Raw genomic sequence first — 6,099 nt, forward strand, 5'->3', positions numbered from 1 at the left:
TTAAAATAATACAAATAATATATATTTTTATTATTATTATTATTATTTAATAAGTATACGAAGTAGTTGATTTTTAATAAGTATGAAATAAACTAAATCCAAAAAAAAAAAAAAGTATGAAATAAACTCTTTTATATATATATTGTCATTTTTGGTAATTTATTCCTTAAACTGTCACTTTTATAAGTGCTAGCCAAATACTCAGTTTTTTCAAAAAGCATTTTTTAATAGCTTTTACCAAACACTCAGTTTTAAAAACTCTACTTTTTTCATTATGCACTTTTACAAAAAGCTGAACCAAACTTACCTTTAATTTCAACTAATTAACTAACTAAAGGAATTACAACAACTATTAGGAGATTACAAGGCATATGGCATAATTTGGGTTCCTATCATTTTCCAGGATGATATTGACACAACAGAGTGCATTTATTGTGGATTCTGCCAAGAGGCTTGCACTGTTGATGTTATTGTTGAAGGACCCAACTTTGATTTTGCAACAGAGACTCAGTAGGTTACTATGCATAATTTTCACAGGATCATAGGCAGTTGATCAAGTAATGAATTGAGCTGATGTTCAGAATCTTAAACTTTGCCAGAACCACTACATTCGGAAGGTGCATGGTGCACCGTTTTCTTTCATGAAAAGTTTTAAAAATGAAAAATTGTTCTATTATAAAAAATTTCAGTTCTAATTTTTACTATAGAAGGAAAAAAGAATTAAAAAAAAAAAAAAAGGATTCTCGAACACTAACTTGGTGGGATGAGGTTGAGGTCGCAAATGTTGCCTAATCTTAGTTGAGCTATGGCTTGACTCCACTTCCACCTGCAGCGCCAATGATTTTAGGTGGTCTGTAAGATGAGGGCAAGATGTATGCTGATACAGGATCACCTGAAATGCAACTGTTGTTGGCAATACCTCCTGAGGGTATTCCCAGAAAAGAGTTGCAAGTGAGGACTGTTCTTTGTCTGTATTGAAAAGTGCTTTGGAAAATTCAGAGCCTTTAGGCTCTGCATTGTTGTTAGAAGTTTCAATGGAGGATTTCTTGAGATTGGAATCTGAATATGACATGCGGTCCTTAAAATTTATTGTTACCGTTGATATAATTGTAAAAAGAAGTTGTGTTTATAAAGATTCTTATGCCAATTGTTAGTGAACGTACCGATGAAACTGATTTGTGGATGCAGAAAAGGCTTGACCTGTTGCTTTTCAAAATAGCTTGCGCCCAGGCAGCAAAGAATAAATGGGTGGAGATGGGAAAGCAGCTAGTGTCCAGAAAGGTATAACACTCAAGAGTAGTTTAGTTAATTAGATTTGGAAATATGGTATTTTCTTCCAGAGCCTTTTTGGCATTGCCTGATAAAGTCTAGAACTACTGATCCTAATTTAAAAGCTGTGGACAGCTTTCCATGGTCTCTCATTTTTTTTGAATTTAGAATGTAATATTCTGGAGGTCTTGCAGACCTATTTTGTACCATTTCCACTCTTTTTTTTTTTTTTTGGGGGGGGGGGGGGGGTGGTTTGTTTTGTTTTAAAAAAGCTACTGATCATAGTTCTTTGACTCTTTTACATCTAAAACAGATGCAATAGTATATAACCCTATAATACCAAATTGCTTGCTGTCGTTAATTTTCATGGCTCCACTTTGTGCATAATAATCATGCTTTTAAATATTTGAGAAAGGGGCACATAATGGTATTTGAAATATTCCGTTCTAGTAACCAATCTGAAATGGAATTCAAAACTTTGATTTAAACATTATTTCAAAGAGAAAAAGAAAAGAAAAGAAAATAAAACATATGGGCCATTTTGTTTCACATTTGATTTGAAGGAATCTGGCATTAGTACTGATGAGGTTGACAAATTAATTGTGTTTAAGCCATAACTGATGGTGTTAGGATTGGTGCCCTTAAATCCTATTGTAAGATGCTATGTATAATATTAAGGTGACATTGTGTTTGACATTATGTATGACTTAATATTATGTTTAATAAATTTGTTTTATTATTATCTGAAATAATGGTAACATGAATATTCAGAATTATCATATAGTCCATGAGATGCATAGTATGTGATTTATGTGAAGAGTCACAGAAGATATAAATCACAAGTTCTTTGTAAACTCAGAATTATAGTTCGTAGTCGGTGATGAAATTGGGCATTTCATCTGCGAAGACTATAACATATCAACTACGATGATTTGTCTTGATCATGGAAGTGGAGACTTCTAGTTGATGTGTTAATATGTTTTAAGAGTTAAGACATATTGAACTGGACCGCTGTGAGATTTATTATTCTCCTAAAGACTGTCAAATGAATAATAAATCTCACGACTTGTATTTGCATGAACTCTTAATCCTGAGAGAATAATGAACCTGATATGAGGTGTAGGTTGCTTTGATATATCAGGAGTGAGATCTACAGTTATGGTCAAAACCTCAGTATGTTGGGCAGCCACATTTAGTGTTGATGGAACATGTATTCTCAAGATGGAATTCATAGTCTCTTAACGGAGATATAAAATATTCCCTTGAGATAAGTTTAATGGGTTTGTTATTCAAAGAGTTAGGCCTAACCACTTTAGTAAGACTAAAGTATATATTTATGGAATTGGATTTCATAAATATATAATGAATAACATTAAAGGATTAAACCGGGTACTCAAGGATTAAGATGTAGTAATTTACAAAGTGGCAGTCTACATTAATGACTTTGTATTACTACGAATATTTTATGAAGGGGTTGCATGTATAATAAAGTCTTGGATATAATTTATAGATAAGACCTAGAGTGCAACTATTTTTATATAGTGGTATTAAAAATAGTTAATGGTAACTTTGGACTTGTCAAGAGTTGACAGAAAAGCCCAAGGCCCATTGGAGCTAGTGTCTTATTGGTCCCTTTTGGTCCCACTCCAAGCCACACACTTAAGCCCAATTGGTAAGGCTCAAAAGGCCGGCCCAATTAGATAAATTGGTTAGATACAAAGGGAAAAACGTACAGAAATATAGAGGTGAGAAAAACATCATAAAAGTGTGTGCATGTGAGTTTTTGTCACTCACAAGTCATCCCTTTGTTACCAATCGAGAGACCACACATCTTGGGCGTTAGTGGAATTGGAGTGAAGATTAAAAGTAGTCCCAAGTGCTTCAATCTTTGTTTTGAAATTCACCGCTTCAAGGTACGATCTCTTGTTTCTCTAATTCTGAAATTTACTTTGTACGTGTTATCAATATCGAATGAAGTAGATCCGTTTAAAACTTATTTTCCGTGCATTTATCTTTATATCCATCAGATGGGCTGTAGCATTGAGGAAAAATTGAAGCCTCTTGTTGAGTATCTGTACTATCATGGGATTTCCCGAGATAGTATGAAGAGAATACTTATGAGTGAACCAATAGTTTTCTGTTTAGATTTGGAGACTGCAATTGTTTGAAAGGTTTGCCATTGCTGGTTATACTGTGATGTGCTTGGACCTTGTTCTGAATGCATTTTTTTTTTACTGAGATTCTACAAGCTAGTTGAATTCTTTTGTTTAAATTTTCCTCTTACTAATTTTGGTCTCAGTCCTCAAGTTCTCTGCCCTATTTTCAATTTCCCGAAATGATTCTTGAATTACATGCATACTGAATTCTTTGAACATGAATTAGAAATATGTCAAACTATGCCATTTTGGTGTTGTGCCTTGTTTTGACAATTCTTAATTCATTTTTCTTTCATGTAAAGGTACGGTTTTTTCAGGACATTGACATTCAAGATGATGCCATTGGCAACATGCTTGTAAAGTTTCCTTCATTACTAACATGCAGACCCTACAAGAAGATCTGGCCAGTGGTTTGTCTTTTTCTTATCTCCTTTCCCTCAGCGTGGGCACCTTAATTGCATGTTTATCTGTTTGTCATTTCCTCAGTGGCTCCCCCCCCCCCACACCCACACCTAAAACAATTTTTTATAATATGTTGAGCATTTGTAACTAGCAAAACGGTGATTTGTGTGAGTTGTCAGTGTTGATTAATGTCGTTATAATCCATATCATTGATAGTGGATATTTTTGGTTGGTGTTGCCCGTGGATGTAAGCATGGAGTTGGTCGAACCAAATTAAATATTATTGTCTCTTGTGGATCTTTTATTTTCTTGTTCATGTGAATGCACTTCCGCTAGTTCCAAATCACAATAATTGATGTCAGAGTTTCCGCTTTTTAACAACAGTTAAAACATGTTTGAATGCATCATGATACTAAATGTTTAATGCAGAACATCAGATGCTGTAAGATGCATCATTAAATGTGAAAAAAAAATTTATTTGAACATAATTTTGAAAAGCCTTTATAAACAAGACCTGATATAGATTCTTTAGTAGTGTTATAAACAATGGGTCACGCTTAAAATGCTCCTATGAAATTATTCTTGGACAGAGTATTGAACTTTGGGTACTAAATTTGCATATTGGCAATGAGATGTACCTTTCTCCTTCCATTAGAATGGAATAGACAGCGGGGTGGTGGGTTCAAGAAGAACTAGGGCAGGAAATTTACTGATAAAAAAAAAAAGAGGAAGTATTATATTTGCATACCGGTTTGTTCCTTTTAATTTTATACTTTTGGGCCGAAAATTTATATGTTTTCCCAAATTTCTTTATATTTTCTTCCATAGGTTACTAATTATTGCATCTCAATACTACGAAGGTCCAAATTCACCATGCACTCTTGTTTCTGTTTCACTTACAGCTTCCTGTTCCTGCCGCAACAACATCCTGCCTTTGATTTGTATGATGCAATCTACCTGAAAGGCTTGTTTGACTTGATTGGCTGAACTGTTCCATCTGGTTTTCTTCTGATATTCATTTGTCATTCATGTAAAGCTCCTTCCACAACAAAGGAACTGCCTGAAGGTTTTGTTGAGCGGGTGAAGCATGTACACGATTTTGGTGGTTACGGTTCTAGGGGGTATGGCATCTTTGTTATATATTTATCGAGTAATTTATTTTTGATCTCACTTCATCAGTTATTCCGGGAAGCATTTAAGTGCACTTTTTTTATTTATTTATTTTATTTATTTATTTACTATTTTTTATCCGCCCTTGTAGGTATGAATATGACTGGAGCAAAGAGGAAGCAAACAAAAACCTTCTGCGAAATCACAAAACAGCTGTGTCAGCCAGGATGCTTTACGAGCTAGCTAAGGTGTAAAACTGGTTATATGTTGTTGTTCTGAGTTCTCTCCCCTTTTATTTTTTATTTTTATCTCTAAACTATTCCCATCTGATATTGGGGGAGAGAGAGAGAGGAACTTTTCTTATTATTTATTATGTTTTGAATATATTTCCTTATTTACACTGCCTTATGCTGTATTTGTTTCAAGGAAAATTAAAAGAGAAGATAAATTCTGCAAAATCTTTACTTTTTATGTGTGTTGTTGATGGAATTTCCTACAAATCTTAAAAAACAAGGTCCTATATACTAGGTTTCCTGGATTTTTTACGAAGTACAATTTTACGTAAACAAAAATGACAAAGAGGACCCTTTAGGGTTTTTAATGTGACTTGAGGCACTAAATGGAGGAAAAATCATAACTTAGTATTTTATTTATTTATTTATTTTTAGCTTATATTTAAGAAGAGTCTATATTGTCTCATACTTGAAATTTTCTTGCAAAATCTGTATTATGCATGAGTCGCCATTCTTATTTTGTTATCAACGCAAGATTGAAGGCCAATAGGTCTTGGAATTTCATGCCTTTTCAGAATCCAGACGATCCCAAGTCCCAACTAATCTAATGTGATTTTTTTCTGTTTTGTTTGTTTTACCCCGCTATTAATTCATGATATTGGATTTTAGCTTTTAGCTAAGAGCTTGGAAACACTCACACTGCATGTTGCAAATTACTTGTGTCACTACTTTAATGAGAATTTCTCATCCCGCCCATATGAAAACAAATTTTCTTTCCATACTTAGATTTATTTTTTATGTTTTCCATATTATCCTCCACTTGATCCCCCGAAAGGTTCAGTTTCTTTGATTTCTCAATGAGAAAAGAAGTCCTTAGTATTGATTGCTTGAACTTTAGAAGTGATTCTCCTATTTGCTCCTGAACCTCA

Source organism: Quercus suber, unplaced genomic scaffold, assembly GCF_002906115.3.
Source record: "Quercus suber isolate HL8 unplaced genomic scaffold, Cork oak 2.0 scaffold_269, whole genome shotgun sequence".
Classification (NCBI taxonomy): Eukaryota; Viridiplantae; Streptophyta; class Magnoliopsida; order Fagales; family Fagaceae; genus Quercus; species Quercus suber.